We start from the raw sequence: 17,571 nt of genomic DNA on the forward strand, positions 1-17,571 counted from the left end.
GGCGAAGGGTCAGCCCAGCAGCCACGCCCGCTCTGCCCACCACTGCCCCGGCAGCGGGGGGGGGGGGGGAAGAGCGTTGCACACATTTATACAGCTGGTAAATTTAGATAAGGATTTTTAAAACTGTGTTCTGGAGGAAGCTGAGGTTCTTTGAAATATTATCAGGGTGGCGGGGTGGGGAGCGGTGCGCACATGGTCACTGAGGTACTTGCACAGTGTTTCAGCCTCATGGCGGCAATGGCAACGGTGGCGGGGGCACTTGCGGTGGCAGCAGGGGGCTCAGTGGCGAGCAGAGCAGCTCCTACGCCCACTCGCCTGGTAACATGAGTGGCCTCTGTGCACACGCAGAGAACCAAAATGGGTTGCAGATTGACTTCCCTGTTATTTGGGAGGCTGGCAGGGAGTGGCAGTGGCAGATTGATGGGAAGGCAGTCACCACTTGGCTACAGCGGCAGTGGGGGGGCAAGGGGGGTTCTTACCTTCTACACACACCATACAGTGGGATGGGGGGGTGCCACAGAGGTCACAGCTGTGGGGAGGGTTAGGGGGCAGGGCAGCTTCCCCCTTCTGCCTTCCCAAACCATGCAGATGTACGGTGGGATGGGGTGATGGGGGCTGCCACAGCAAGAGTGAAGGGGGTGGTGGCACATGTGGCAAAGAGGGCAGGTGCACACTCCCCATTACCTGCTTGACTACCCGTCCACTATGATCAGGGGGGCAACTGGACAGGGATGGTAGGAGACACATCTCATTGCACTTGCCACCAGCTTAGTGCCTGGGCTAGTTGTGGGGCATCTGGCAGCTGCTCTCACCAGCATCTGGCAACTGCTCCAGGGGGCATCTGCTGTGTCCCTCCTGGATCTGGGGTGTGTGTTGGGGTTTTTGTGTGTTCATGTTGGCTATTCCTTTGCTGGCAGCTGCAGCTGCAGCTGCTTTCTTCTCTCTCCTGCCTTGTTGTAAGCAGGGAGTTTTTGGCATGGGGACGGAGTTCAGTGCCTTTGATAGTGCTGCAGTTGCCAGGAACGGGTTAACTGAGGCTACCAATCAGGGAGCAGCAAAGCGGGACTGCAGGTTGGAGCCCTCTGAGTGGTCTCCTTGGGTCATGAGCTTGCTCTGTCCACTCACGGAGCTGCTGTTGCCATGGGCGGGGCTGGAGGACCAACAATGCTAGTTGTGGCTGGAGAACCTTAAAAAGTTAATTGTCTGTTGCTCACACTCCCTGCCGGGTCTACTACAGCATGTACCCGCCTGTTTGCTATGAGGTAAAAATAGGGTTCTGTCTACTTTCAGTGGCTCACCCTGTTTTCTGCTTGTGTGAACAGCTTCGTTGTCTCTCCTCTTCTCTCTCCTGCAAGCTTCTATGGGGCTTTAGTTCAACCTTTGTATTGCAACTCTCTAATGCAATATATAAAATAACCTTCCACATGCAATAGGGCACCTTTGGATTCAACCTATTACATTTAAATAATCAATATGTATATATGTATAATCAGTATATATTATGTATAATATATATAATATGTATAATCAGTATATATCCAGAGTAATAACTAATAGGAAGAGCTTCCCTTCTTATTTTCAGAAATGCAACACAAAAGTAAAGGACAAGACTGAGCCAATGTAAAGCACATTTAAGTTTTATTGATTTCAGTGAAAAACCTAGCTTGTACCTAACTTTGCTTAAAAGTGCTTATCTTTGGCTGAATCATGCCTGAAGTGTTTCATTCTGCACTGATTCTGATGCAAGCCTATTTCACATTTTTACAGAAGTATGCCAATTCTGGAAGATGGAAGCTGCTAAATTGCACAAGATATGCACTATAGTACATCCAAAACCCACTTGACCTACTTTTATGATTACACCAACACATATTTTTAAACCTCCTCCAAAATGTTACTCTTATCAGTTGTTTGAACTTTGGGGTAAAATATATATGAGACTGGACTGAATTTTAAAAACTGGCTCACAGAGACCAAATGGAATTTATATGTTTTATAGCAGGCAGACAGCACCTGTAGAATCCTTAATGTACCATTTTTAGCCCAATCAATGAGAGTTCTTTTATTCTTTTTTCCTCTTCTAGTGCGGACTAAAAGCATTATGGTTCTGAGGGTGAACAGCTATCTTTTTGCTCTTCTAACAAGAATGAGATGTGGGAAACCAATTTGTTTTAATTAAAGGCTTTTAGGCTAGGCGTCATAGAACAAGCAAATACAGCAGGGAATTATGAAATAAAAAGATCAATAAATGAAAATGATGGAAGGTGCAAACAAGTTCATCATCAGAAGATTATGTGGTACAAGGAGTTGTTGCCTAATAAAAACAATCAATTTCATGTGCTGAGGTCCAAAAGAGATAAAAGGGATAAAATGGATGACCAAGACACACAAGAAAGAAAATAAAAGGAGTAAGGAAAAAAAACAAAAACAAGTTGTTCTAGTAAGAACCAATTTGCCTGCTTTCCTGTATCCCAACAACTGGATTAAATGTGGTCCAATCACTGAGGAGGTTCATGTTAGCCCATTTCAGTCTTAAACATGTACTCGTTGCCATATTAAATTGGGGTAGAGGACATCTTCACAAACTATGTATTTGAGGTGTCCCTATGTGTCCCTACAACTGTATAAAAAATTTGATCCAAATCAGTTTCCACTTGCACCTCAAATGTCCACATGTCTGCCATCTTGAATCAGGGTGGATGGCATCATCACAAACCATGCCCTTGAGCCATCCCTATATGTCTCCACACCTGTAGCAAATTTGGTTCAAATCAGTTAGGCGGTTCACAAGTTAGCCCAATAGTATATCAAATGTTCACATGTCCACCATCTTGAATTGGGGTGGATGGCACCTGCTAACTTGGCAAAGAGGCACCTTTTTAATGTGGTGATTCTCTTTATTTAGCAGGGGGAGAGTAACTTGCCCTATTCACACCCAGCACAGTACTTCCAGTGACTGTTGCTGGTGTCTGTCTTATGTTTCTTTTTAGATTGTGAGCCCTTTCAGGACAGGGATCCATCTTATTTGTTTGTTATTTCTCTGTGTAAACTGCCCTGAGCCATTTTTGGAATGGCAGTATAGAAATCTAATAATAATAATAATAATAATAAGAAGAAGAAGAAGAAGAAGAAGTAAACAACCACAATGTTGAGATATCCTGATGAGTCACTCACTACATTTGTAACAAATCTGGTTGAAATTGGTTAGGCAGTCCACATGTTAGCTCTCTTGTGCCACAAAAGTTCACACATCTGCCACCTTGGTGGATAACATCATCACAAATTACACTAATGAGGTGTCCCTACATGTTACTCACTACAACTGTACCATATTTGGTTCAAATTGGTTAGACGGTCCACAATATAGTAGGGATGTGCATGAAGCCGGGGGGGGGATACCTTTAAGGGTGGAGGAGGGTGCTTTTACCCCTCCTACCGCATTTCCCCCACCAGCGCTGCATGTTAAAAAGGTCCAGCGGGGCAGCAGCATACCTCCCTGATACCCCATTGCCTTGTCAGACTGGAAGTGACTGGAAATACCCAACACGCATGCACATGTCAGGTGTGTGCACATGTGTGACAGGTACTCCTGGCCACTTCCGGTCTGACGACGCAACAGGGTGGCAGGGAGGTACACTGCCACCCCGCTGGACCCTTTTAACATGCAGAGCCAGTGGTGGAAACGTGGCAGGAGGGGTAAGAGCACCCTCCCCCACCCTTAAAGGTATCCCTCCCACATTCAGACCAGCCGAACCACCGGTTTTTCAAACCTCAGAGGCCCATAAAAGGGCCTCTGAACAGGTTCATGCACATTCCTACAATTTAGCCCACTTGCACCTCAAACATTTATGCATCCACCATCTTGAATTAGGGTGGATGACATCATCACAAACTATGCCATTGTGGTGTCTCTATGTGTCCCTACATCTGTAGCAAATTTGGTTCAAATCAGTTGGTCCACAGTTAGCCGATTTGCACATGAAACGTTCAAGCATCCACCATCTTGAATCTGAGTGGATGGCATCATCACAAACATTGAGGCATCTCTATGTGTCCCTACATCTGTAGCAAATTTGGTTCAAATCGGTCAGGAGATTGATAAGTTAGCCCACTTGTGCCTCAAAGGTTTACACATCTGCCATCTTGGATTGGAGTAGATGACATCATCATAAACTATGCCCTTGAGGTGTCCCTATGTGTTCCTACAACTGTATCCAATTTGGTTCTTATTGGTCCAGGCATTGAGAAGTTGATAGGAGGACACATGGACACACACATGGAATGTCAGGTGATCTCAAAAGCCTACTGGAAAGTAGGCTAAAAATAGGGGATAGAAAATGACCTCTTATATCCATTCATATGATGATTTATTGCCCCCCGCTTACCCATATTTCAGATTAAAAAATAAGGAAGAAATTGTCCTCTCTACTTGGCAGGATAGTTTACAAGGTGGCAATGAACTCACTGTGGTAAGTTGCCACTTTGAAATGGTTGTCATTAAACATTCCCAATCAGATCTACTTCTCCATGTCAACTTCTTCAGGAGCTGGCATATCCTCCCTAAATGCCTGCCTGGAAGCAGTAATGGGCTGGATGAGGGAGAATAAACTGAAGCTTAATCCAGATAAGACGGAGGTACTTATTGTGCAGGGTCAGAACTCTAGAGATGATTTTGATCTGCCTGTTCTAGATGGGGTCATACTTCCCCCAAAGGGACAGGTTCGCAGTCTGGGAGTACTTCTGGATTCACACCTCTCCCTGGTTTCTCAGGTTGAGGCGGTGGCCAGGGGTGCTTTCTATCAGCTTCGGCTGATACGCCAGCTGCACCTGTTTCTCGAGATCAATGACCTCAAAACAGTGGTACATCTGTTGGTGACCTCCAGACTTGACTTTTGTAATATGCTCTACGTGAGGCTGCCTTTGTACGTAGTCCAGAAACCTCAGTTGGTTCAGAACGCGGCAACCAGGTTGGTCTCTGGGTCATCTCAGAGGGACCATGTTACTCCTTTACTGATGGAGTTACACTGGCTGCCAATAGGTTCCCGGACAAAATACAAAGTGCTAGTTATAATTTACAAAGCACTAAACAGCTTAGGTCCTGGGTATCTAAGAGAGTGTCTTCTTCATTATGAGCCCTGCCGCCCATTGAGGTCATCTGAGGAGGTCCGTCTCCATTTACCGCCAACTCGTTTGGTGGCTACACAGAGACGGGCCTTCTCGATTGCTGCCCCTAGATTGTGGAATGCGCTCCCTGCTGAGATACAATCCTCCCCATCTCTGGCAATTTTAAAAAAAACCCACGAAAACCCATCTTTTCACCCAAGCGTTCTCAGCTTCCTAAGTTGTGGGGGTTTTAATATCTGGTTTATTTTAAAATTAAAAACCTGATTTTGGGATTCTAATCACTGTAATTGTTTAATTGTTGTTTTAAAATGTTTTTAAATTGTTAATTGTTTTTTAATTTGTTTTAGCTCTTTACTGTTTTAGTGGTTTGTTTTAATTGTAAACCGCCCTGAGCCATTTTGGAAGTATACAAATCTAAATAATAATAATAATAATAATAATAATAATAATAATAATAATAATAATAATACGTTACAAATACTTGGGCATTCTCCAGGCTGATAACATTGCACACACTGAAGTTAAAAGAAAAATTGGAAGTGAATACATCAGGAGAGTTAGAAAAATCCTCAAGTCCAAACTCAATGGCGGGAACACCATACAAGCCATAAACACCTGGGCTATACCTGTTATCAGATACACTGCAGGAATAATAGACTGGACCCAGGCAGAGCTAGAGACGCTAGATCGTAAGACCAGGAAAATCATGACCATCAATCATGCTCTGCACCCCCACAGTGATGTAGATAGGCTATACCTCCCTTGCAGCTCAGGTGGAAGAGATTGCTGCAAGTCCATCAAACAGTAGAGGAGGAGAAAAGAGGCCATGAAGAATATATCAAGGACAGTGAAGAAGATGCACTTCAAATGGTCAAGAACGAGAAACTATTCAACACCAATGAAACAAAGCAGGCCTACAAGAAAGAACAAGTCAAGAACCGAGCAGAAAAATGGAAAAAGAAGCCACTGCATGGTCAATATTTGCACAATATAAGTGGAAATTCAGACATCACCAAGACCTGGCAATGGCTTAAGAATGGCAACTTGAAGAAAGAAACAGAGGGTTTAATACTGGCTGCACAAGAACAGGCACTAAGACAAATGCAATAAGAGCCAAAGTCGAAAAACCCACAACAAACAGCAAGTGCCGCCTTTGCAAAGAAGCAGATGAAACAGTGGACCACCTGATCAGCTGTTGTAAGAAGATTGCACAGACTGACTACAAACAAAGGCATGACAAGGTAGCAGGGATGATATACTGGAACATCTGCAAAAAATACAAGCTACCTGTAGCCAAGAATTGGTGGGACCATAAAATTGAAAAAGTTGAAGAAAATGAAGATGTAAAAATATTATGGGACTTCCGACTACAAACAGACAAACATCTGCCACACTACACCAGATATAACTGTAGTCGAGAAGAAAGAAAAACAAGTGAAAATAATCGACATAGCAATACCAGGGGATAGCAGAATAGAAGAAAAAGAAATAGAAAAACATCACCAAATACAAAGATCTACAAACTGAAATTGAAAGGCTGTGGCAGAAAAAGACCCAAATAATCCCAGTGGTAATTGGCACCCTGGGTGCAGTTCCAAAAGACCTTGAAGAGCACCTCAACACCATAGGGGCCACAGAAATCACCATCAGCCAATTACAAAAAGCAGCTTTACTGGGAACAGCCTATATTCTGCGATGATATCTATAACAATTGACAATAAAATTCAGCCATCCCAGGTCCTTGGGAAGGACTCGATGTCTGAATAAAACAAACCAGTCAATAACACCTGTCTGACTGTGTAAACAAGAAATAATAATAATAATAAAATGCATAACTATGTAACCAGTGGCTTACCAAGCAGCTAGATGAACATGTTGTAAGTTTTCACTTTGAAACGGTTGCCTGTATTCACCCACAGAGTTGGGAAATAAACCTGTGCTAGAATCTCACCATGTTCTCCAGAAGATCTAGTCACTGATCAGAACAAATGCTGTTTTTCCTCTTGCGGGGTGTACAGTGCAGGACTGTTCCATGGATGGCTAGTGATTTACTGAAGCAGATTTTAATGCACAAGCAATAATAGGCCCCAAATTATGGCTATGTAACACAAATGGGTAATTTGTGTGGCATCTCAGGAAAAAGGAAAATTATATGGCAATTTGTACAGCCACAGAATCACAGCAGGTCTTATTTTTAATAGAAGATTAATGGTGTCATTGAGGTGGCATTCCCTGAGACCCTGTGGAAAATTGGAGATCTCTATGTGGAGAGCTCTCAGTGCTGTGTAAATTAAAGCCTTTTTTTTTTTTTTTTGAAGCCATTAATTCTGAAAACTGGCCTACTCAGAGCAAATTGGTGGGATTTCCTTTTAACGGTTATGGTGCCATATAGCAGGCCTTAGAGTGCAAAGTCACTTACAAAAAGGGTAGCGAGAAGAACTTTTAGATGACTTTTCTGTTGGCATGGCTCTAGTAGCTATTGAAGCATGAGAGAAAATGAAGGCATGAAAGAAAGGATGTTCTAAAAAGTAATGGTTGTTAGTCCTGCAAGTGAGTACAGTGTTGTTGTTGGTTTCATTTCCTAGATCAGCCAAAACGTCAGTCTACTCTAACATCTTCTCACAGTGGCCAATCAGATACCTCCAGGAAGCCCATGAGTCAGTGCTATGATTCTGTAGATATAATCCTTAATCCGCAAAAAACATTCTCTAGCAATGTCTCTAGGTTCTTCTTGCCAAAACTTGTGATGGAATGCATAGTTTTGGAGCCCTCCTGCTTCCCAATTGTATTGATTGGATTGTATAAGATACAAAGATGTTTATGGATCCTACACCTTCCATACGTTTGCATAAAATAGGCATTTAAATGAACTTTGCAACAAATTATCACAGAAGTTGTTCAGTCAGGAAATATGTGAAGATACTTTAAAGTATGTTGAGAAATACATTTTTCCCCAAAGTCAGGGGAAAATGGGAACTTTTAGCAGAATGAAAATCAAAGGAAACCATGCAAGGTTCAGAAAGAATGGAAACAGATCCTTCTGTTCTTAACATTCTCTCTGTTGTGAACAGAGTTGTATCTAGGGAAAATAGAGCCTAGGGCAAGCACTGAAATTGAACCCCCTGTCCAAACATCTGACACCCATCTTTCAGATAACTTTACCATAATATCAGCTGAAAAATACAAGTCAAGCTCGTTAATCTTTTAATCTTTCAAAAACTATTTAGCAGTGGATGTAGCCAGACCAAAAAATGCTGGAAAACTACAAATTTCAGTATGCTGGAGCTCATGAAATATCCAAATACTATGTGGAGGTGTACTTGGAAAACTAAACAGAAGTGCCTGTCTAATTCTCTACTATGCATTGTAGCATCACTATTACATAAGTTTTAAAAATAAATGGAGAATTTGACTTTTCCCAGATACTCTGAAAATAATTAAAGGATATGCAGAGTAAACTGTGTCACTGCTTGGAATATATTCTAGTATTTCAGAAAGACAGTTAAAATGAGAGAAAGAGAGCAAGAAACTCCCAGTGGGGCTTAATACTAAGGATTTCATACTGATTCAAAGACAAACTCACCATTAATAGCCATATTATTAAGACATCACATTTAACTCATTAATCACAAGAAGCAAAATAAGAGCAAATGAATACAATCCTAGCTCATAAGCTTCAGCTCAGTATTCACAAACCCTAATTCTCCGTACATAGTGCCAATCTGAATATGTGTACAGTGACTTATATTATATTAAAATTTTTAATTTTTTTAACCTGTAGCCCCTTTGGGGGGCTTCCTAAGGGCTGTGAGGGGGTCTGAAAGGGTTCCCCCTCCCCCCACTGGCCTCTAGGGCCTCACAGGGACCATTTGAGCATGTGCGGTGGCCATTTTTAAAAATAACTTTTTAAAAAAAATGGCCACTGAAAACAAGATGGCCGCCAGACATGCTCAAATGGCCTCTGAGAGTCCTGGCATGGCCTAGGGCCTCACAGAGGCCATTTGAGCATGCATGGTGGCCATTTTGTTTTTGGTGGCCATTTTTTAATTTTTTTTTAAAAATTCAAAAATGGCGCCCCCTTTAAGTGGTACCCGGGGCACATGCCCTGCCTGCACTACCCTAGATATGCCCCTGGTTGTGAAGTTGTGGTATGTATATGGGTTTTTCTGGTTTGCAGTTGTTCTGTGAAAAGCTAGAACAACAGCTGAGGTATGCATTGTAGCATTGTAGATTCTGGCTTTGCTGAAAGTGCTGGACATTATGGACATGGTCATCCTAGTTCCTCCTTTCCTTCCATTTTCCTTCCCATAGTTAGGTTTTATGTGCAAGTATCGAGTTTAGCGTTGTGAAGGCACCACCATATGTTCTCCAAATGAGAAGACGCCTCCAACTGCATATGCACTTTGCTTGCAGGTAAGTAATGAGATAAGTAATAAGGAGCTATATTTGACAGATGGAGATCATGTGTGTTAGTAGTAACTTGAGTCTTCTTAAAGGCAAAACAGTTATAATGCAAAACACTTCTGCAAATACTGTCAAGCTTTTAAAAATGATCTTAGGATAGGACTACCTATAGCTCAAGAGAAAATGAATGCTATTCGAGTTAAAGGTAATAAAGGTTTCATAAAGTCAGATTCACTTCATAGACTGATTATTAAAAGGGATTTTCCAGAGGCAATGATGTTCATAAAGCCAAATGTCAGGACAAATGTCTTGTTGAATTCTTTTATTAGAGAAAAACAATCACCATATCAACTATGCTGCTTCCCTTTTAATGGGTGCGTGTGATTTAACTCTTTATCTCAGAAGAGAAGTGTCATAGCAGAATATCAAGCAACCTTAGAAGATATAAATGAAAAGGTTTAGAAATTTTGCACCAGCCATAATGATTTGATCAGTATGAGCTTCACTGGAAGCTCATACTCCTTGCAGCATGCGTCACACAAATGAAGGAATTATGAGAAATTCCTTCATTTGTGTGATGCAGGCTGCAAGGAATATTTTCATGGATCTCATTATTTTCACGGAGAATTCACTCCTGTCTTCACGATGTACAATCAAATGCATTGTTTTGAACAGGTCTTGCTTCTGCATTTAAAGTTGCCAATGTGAAATTATGGTACCTTTGGCCCTGAAATTATTCTTATTCCCCATTCATTTGTCCACTCAAATGACACTATTCCAGGGATAGTACCATTCTAAAATACTGTAGTCAGTTTGATCCCTGTTCAGAAGTTCCAGCCGAGCTTTGATACTCTCTTCTTGAGGGTGATTTTTTAAAGAAACAAACAAACTCGGCACTAACAGCTTCTTCTGATCCTGCCACTGATCCCAATCTTGATGACCAGCCAATTCTTTCATATCTACTGTTATATTGTCTTGGCCCAGTCCCAGCATATTTTGCTGAACTCTCCCATTTGACCTCTGGCATCTCACGGCCTTGAGAAGTACAGGAAATTTAGTTCATCCCTGGTTGATATCCCTACTCTGCTAACAGATTTCAGTATAACACAGGTAGAATGGTCAGTGACGCACATTCTTGCTGCTCAGAGGGAAAGCATAACTGTTTTGTATAACAGATGTGAAGGGATTAACAGGACATCTGGAACTCCTTTATAGCTGTTGAGTGTAATTCAGAGCCACTAACTCTTGTGTCCTGCAGTAGTAAAAGAAAGAGAGTTGGGGATGGAAAAAACTTCCATGGGAATCTATGCTAGGACAGCAGGCCTACAAGCTTGCAGCATTCCCTAGATTGATGTCTTTCCTGCATTGTCCCAAGGCTGCTAAGTCAGTTGAACTATATCTTTATTTGTTATTAATGGTTTAAGACTTTGCTATATAACAGTAAAATGAAAAGAAACCATATTGTCAAGCATCAACTTCATAACAAGTTTATGGATTCAATTAAGCCAAGAAATGATGACTTCTTCAGGGATTCAGATCAAGTGTAGATCGTGAGGGGTATATGTGACAGGAGGAGAGCTAATTATTTATTAATTAAAATATTTCAATCCTACTTTTCTATTTAAAAAAAAATAACTGGCAGGTTATAAGATAGAATTAAACACAATAACCTGAAGACCTAGTTACAGACCTAGTTACAGACACTAAATTTATTTATTTAGTACGTAAGTGTGCTAAATAAATAAAACATACATTTAACAGATGTTTATGAGATAAATCTCTTCTCCGTTTTGGAATGTAGCCTGAGGAAGACTGTTGCAGCGACAAGTGTTTGGTGCCCTGAGAAAGACAAGCTCCATTTGGAGCACAACAGCAGAGCCATGCAGCCTGAACTGGTGCCAACAGCCTGGAGAGACAAAGCAGCCACCCCAGATCCTTGAGTCTATAATGAAGCTAAATTTTGTTCTGGAGGAAATGGAGACAAAAGGCAAGTCCTAAGGAAATGAGTAACTGCACCCTAAAATGCAATCAAGGAAAGTTATACGAAGTTAGATGGAGAGTACTAGTGCTCTTTTGTCTTGGCAATCTGGTAACAGTTGGGAACAGTTGAACAGCATATTCTATGCCCATTTCCCCCTGACCCTGCAATAATTTTATTTTTATTATTATTTCTTGTTTACACAGTCAGGCAGGTGTTATTGACTAGTTTGTTTTATCCTTCCCAAGGACCTGGATGGCTGAATTTTATTTTCAATATTGTTGTTATTATTATAGATATGATCACAAAATATAGGCTGTTCCCAGTAAAGTTGCTTTTTGTAATTGGCTGATGGTGATTTCTGTGGCCCCTATGGTGCTGAGGTGCTCTTCAAGATGTTTTGGAATCGCACCTAGGATGCCAGTTATCACTGGGATTATTTTGGTCTTCTTCTGCCACAGCCTTTCAATTTCAGTTTGTAGATCTTTGTATTTTGTTATTTTTTCTATTTCTTTTTCTTCTATTCTGCTATCCCCTGGTATTGCTATGTAGATTATTTTAACCTGTTTTTCTTTCTTCTCGACTACAGTTGTTGTTGTTGTTGTTGTTAATAATAATAATAATAATAATAATAATAATAATAATAAATTTACACACATTCTACCATATGTTATTGCCTGGATTTAGTACTTTAATTATTGGGCCCTTTCCAAGGGTCTAGGATAACAAAAGAAAAATTAAAGATAGCATCGTAGTATTTGTGCTGTCTGTAGTTGATGTGTTGTAATTTTATTGATGACCAAGGTGTCAAGATGGTGTTCAAGTTATTTTGGTACTGCACCAAGGGCACCAATAACTATTGGAACCATTATTGTTTTCTTCTTCCAAAGCTGCTCAGTTTCAGTCTGAAGGTCCTTGTATTTAGTTATTTTCTCCAATAGTTTTTCGTCAACTCATTCAAAAGTTCACAGTTTCAGTTTAACAGTTCTGTTTAGGAGGGAAAGTGAAGTTAAATGTTATTGGCTATTAGAAAAAGAGAGAGAAGGAAATATAAGTTAATTCTGATTGGGTGCACTCCAAAAATGGAGAGAAAAGCTTAAACATATAAGGGAGGCTGTCACACACTGGAGTCAGTTGGTCAGTCTATCTGGGTCCAGTGTGGAAAAGTCAGTCTGGAGTCATTAGAAGCATTGCTGAGAGAGCTACCAGAAGCTGCTGAAGAGAGCTGAACCTCACAGAGCTGAAATCACTAAGAGCTGAAAACTCCAACATAGGGGGTGAAATCCATTGGAGTGGCCGCTGCAGACAGGAGAGGCTGATTCTGCCAGAACAGGGCAGAGTGTCAGACCTGCTGCAGGAATCAGAGAGGCCTAGTGAAAAGGCTGATCTGGGAAGTCTAGTGAGGCAGTTTTGCAATGTCTAAGTCTAAATCAGGCAAGAAGAGCCAGTTCCAACTTTTAATTGTTCTTTTGCTCAGTTTTGTAGTTGCAATTCTTCTAAGGTCCAACATCTATGTAACTGTTTGACTTTAACTACTTTTTTGAACAAAGTAAACTTTTGAATCTTTTTTATTATACCTTTTGTCTCTGACTATCATTCCCACCACATGCCTAACTGCCTTACCATTCCATCAGTTTTTAAAAAATAAAAATAAAATAAAGGGCAGAGATTGCCAAGGCTGGTTGGTAAAACCACCACAGCAATAAAGAATTTATTTTATAGCTGCTTCCCTCAAAAACAGAAAGTAATCTTACATAGATTTGACTTATTCAGAAAACTCCATTTTCTCCTCCTTTCCCTTTCTGACTCCACTCCCCACCCTCTCTACAGGATCCCTACTGGGACAACCTTCTAAACAACAAAACATAAAAGATAGTGGGGCGATTCTCACAATCAACAAAAATCGGGCTAACAGAGGCTAGCCCGATTTTTGTTGACCGTAAGAACCACCGGGCTCGCAGCCGAGCCCGGTGGTTCTTGAGCGGGTAACCTGCTCGAGAACCCCTGCTAAAAAGCAGGTTTGCGGAGCGAGCGCTCCAGCAAACCTGCTTTTTAGGATCGCGCCACGCCTACTCACGAGTAGGCCCCTGGCCAGAAATGTAACTAGCTTTCAAGTGTCCTAGGGCCTGTCCATCCTATCAGTAACACTGGTTTGCATTGTCCCTGGATCTCAGCCCTATCTGCATGTTACAATCTGAGTACAATGTATGCAATGCATAATATGGTCAATGTAAACTGTACACATGTACAGTTAATCACATATATTGTGGGCCCTGGATCAGTACCTGGCAGGTCATAATATGTAGCCAATGACAGTGTTTGCCTTGGAGGGTCACCAGGTCAACAGGTCTGATTTACCTAGAATTAGTCCTTTAAAGGCAGCAAGAATAATAACTGGGAGAAATCCTGTGAAGTATATCCTGTTGGGCTATGGGACTGTCAGTCTACTTGCTTCCTACAAATAAATGTGTCACAGTTGAAGAACAGTAGTAATGAAAAGTTCTTGTAATGCAAATAGCTGCAGATGATTTAAGCAGGCCAAAAAAATGAAATATCATAGTTTAATCTCAAGTCTTTTTTCACAAGGCAGTCAGCAGTGATCAGGAGAGCAATGAAAGTATCAATTTCAACATGTGCCCTGGAAATTGAATACAGTGAATTCTGGCATGTGGCATTCTTTTTAAATTTTCATATAATTTCAGGATCCATATGATTTCAGGATCCATTTTGAAATTTTTAACATCCATTCTTTTCAATATTAAATATTACATGCCATCTGTCAGAATGTTATTTGTTTCAACAAATAATTTAGATTTTGTAAAAAAGCAATTTGAAATCAAATTTAAAGGTCAGTTAATTTCAAAATGTCATAATGCTTTTACCTTGCTTCCTATAAGCTTGATCAATACATACAGCAGCTTGAAACTGTTGAAGGTATCATGCATATAGCTTCATTCATCAATAGAAATATATTTATTTGAAACCCTGTTTCATTATAGGGATGATAGATGCCCAGAGATGCAGGTTTTGGGTGGCATATAAATATGTTAAATAGATAAATAAAATTATGTTTGATGAGATCTGCTCTTCCTTATTTTTTAAAAATTCCAATCAGGCTCTGATTTTAAATGTAATAATATGTGCAAATGGTTTCTGTTTGTTTCTAACAAGATCTATTGATCCCCGTGGCATTGCACTAGTGTCTTTCATCAACTTAAAAAAAAATGCTGCAAAAACTAAGTTCTGTTTACAACAAATATATTAAACGCTGGGGAACATATTGAAAAATGATTTAGCATTTATACCTGTGTTGTGATCTTGTGGATTATTTAGGTGCATGTCAGTCAATTGAAATCTATGGTACTTACAACTGGTTCTCTGGGTCAGCTTCATCATCCTCGGAGTTTCATGGCTTATCAGGGATTTGAACCCAGGGCCTCTGAGTTGGAATTCTTAACATGTCAACCACTGGGCGTTAAGCAACAGCAATTACTTGGCAAATGGATCAGGCATCATCTGCCCTTCCCTATTTGCCATAAAATCTCCTTTGTACAGAGGAACAGCAGCACAATATTGTGCTTAGGCCAATAATAAGCACCCAGAATACTAAGAACAAATTGTTCTAGTAAGAACTAACCAGCCTACTTTCCTTTCATTGTCTCTACATCTGGACTAAATGAGGTGCAAATCAAGGTCCACAAGTTAGATCTCTTGTGCCTCAGATGTTCATGCGTATGCCATCTTGGAGTGGGGTATATGTCATTATTAAAAGCTTCACCATTGAGGTGTCCCTGTGTGTCACTCACTACGACTGTTCCAAATTTGGCTCAAATCAGTTAGACAGTCCTCAAGTTAGTGTACTTGCACCTCAAAGTTTATGTTTCTGCCATCTTGGATCAGGTTGGGTTCCATCATCACACACCATGCCATTGGGGCATCCCTATATGTCCATTCAGCTGTAGCAAATTTGGTTCAAATTGGGTAGACTGTCCACAAGTTAGTACACTTGCGCCTCAAAAGTTTACTCATCCACCATCTTGAACCGGGGTAGATAACATCATCACAATCTTCACTGCTGAGGTGTCCCTATATGTCCCTATGGCTGTAGCAAATTTGATTCAAATCAGTTAAGCGGTTCACAAGTTAGCTCACTTGCTCCTCAAAAGTTTACTTATCCACCATCTTGAATCGGGGTGGATGACACCATCACAATCTTCGCTGTTGAGGTGTCCCTATGTATCTCTGTGGCTGTATAAATTTGATTCAAATCTGTTAAGCGGTTCACTGCCACACCCTCACTCTCAGATAGCGAGGAGGAAGGGGATGCTGATGGCCCTTCAGCTGATGCAGGGGTGCCTGAGGGGCAGAGCCCGGCTGTCGGTTCCCAAGAGACAGCTGAGGCAGGTCTGGCTGATGTCTCAGAGCAGGCACATCAGTCTGAGGCAGCAGAGACAGGGACTGATGAACCGGAGGATGATCTGTACAGGCAACCCCCACTGACTCCACAGCAGAGGCGGGTCACAAGATGGCAGGCACATCTGGAATCCATCAGGAGAAGTAAGCGCCTCTTGCAGAGAGCTGATAAGCCTTGAATCCTTGCAAGCTGAGAGTTATCGGACTATAAAGCACATCTACAGCTTGCAGTTAGCCGCTGGAAGACAACATATGTCATCCCTAGTGTCGACAGCCTTCTGCCTGAGCCAGAGAGAGAGATATTTTTGAGCCGTGTTTCACTTTTGCAACCCAGACTGGTCTTTTGTTAACTATCATCCTAGACTTCCCTACCAGGTGGCCAGATTGCTGACATTCACAAGTTAGCTCAATTGCATCTCAAAAGTTTATGGTTCTGCCATCTGGAATCAGGGTGGATAACATCATCACAACTACCCCACTGACGTGTCCCATTGTGTCACTCACTACAACTGTACCTAATTTGGTTCAAATCAGTTAGAATGTCCACAGGTTAGCCCACTTGCGCCTCAAATGTTTATATATCCACCATCTTGGATTGGGGTAGATGACATCATCACATACTACACCACTGAGGTGTCCCTATGTGTCCCTACAGCTGCAGCCAATTTGGTTCAAATCGGTTAAGCGGTTCACAAGTTAGCTCACTTGTGCCTTAAAGTTAATGAGTCCACCATCTTGAACCAGAGTGGATGACATCATCACAAACTATGCCATTGAGGTGTCCCTGTACGTCACTCACTGCAACTGTACCTAATTTGGTTTAAATTGGTTAGACAGCCCACTTGCGCCTCATGTCTACGCGACCACCGTTTTGAATTGGAGTGGATGACATCATCACACACGATGCCATTAGGGCATCCCTATGTGTCCCTACAGCTGTAGCAAATTTGGTTCAAAGCAGTTAAGCGGTTCACAAGTTAGCCCACTAGTGCCTCAAAAGTGCACACATCTGCCATCTTGGACTGGGGTGGGTGACATCATCACAAACTATGCCATTGAGGTGTCCTTACAACTGTACCTGATTTGGTTCATATTGGTCCAGGTGTTGCAAAGTTGGTGGGTGGGGACACACATGGACACACACCAGAAAGTAGGCTAATATTCAGTTACAGAGCCCTTACTCTCTGCATTTGGCCTCATTCAGCCTGGTCCCTTTCACAGCACAGCAAAGTGTACCAGTGTTGGTCGCTAGCCAGTTCTTGAATTATTGTGGGGGGAGAGTACTGGGGGAGAGAATAGGGGGACTTAATGAAATCCACAAGTCCCAAAACCTGCATGCTCTCACTTTTAACCAAATCATGGCCTCCCTGTAGTCCTTGGAAAACATGAGTGACATAAAAGGTAAAGGGGGGGGGGCAGGCCTGCGACCCCATGTAGTTTGAGCAATAAGGTGTCACCATTTCAGCAAAGGACTGGAATTGGTCCCAGCGCCAGCATGTAGAGGCAAGTCCCTACATGATCTTGTCATCTCTTACTTCTACCACATATTCCAGTATCTCCCTGTCTATACCCATAAAGTGTAGTAGTTGGTTCAGGTTGGTTAGTGTAGTCAATTAGCAACTCTGCTGTGAATAGACCCAGAGGGAGATAAT

At 41.7% G+C, this 17,571-nt stretch overlaps 1 long non-coding RNA gene across 1 annotated transcript; it reads left to right on the plus strand.

The window, feature by feature from the left end:
- Positions 1-1,143: 1,143 nt before the first annotated feature.
- Positions 1,144-12,139, plus strand: LOC128327902 (uncharacterized). The gene is made up of 3 exons (XR_008308867.1): positions 1,144-1,262; positions 9,436-9,537; positions 11,330-12,139. It is a non-coding gene; the product is annotated as an uncharacterized LOC128327902 (long non-coding RNA).
- Positions 12,140-17,571: the final 5,432 nt, after the last annotated feature.

Source organism: Hemicordylus capensis, chromosome 5, assembly GCF_027244095.1.
Source record: "Hemicordylus capensis ecotype Gifberg chromosome 5, rHemCap1.1.pri, whole genome shotgun sequence".
Lineage (NCBI taxonomy): Eukaryota > Metazoa > Chordata > Lepidosauria > Squamata > Cordylidae > Hemicordylus > Hemicordylus capensis.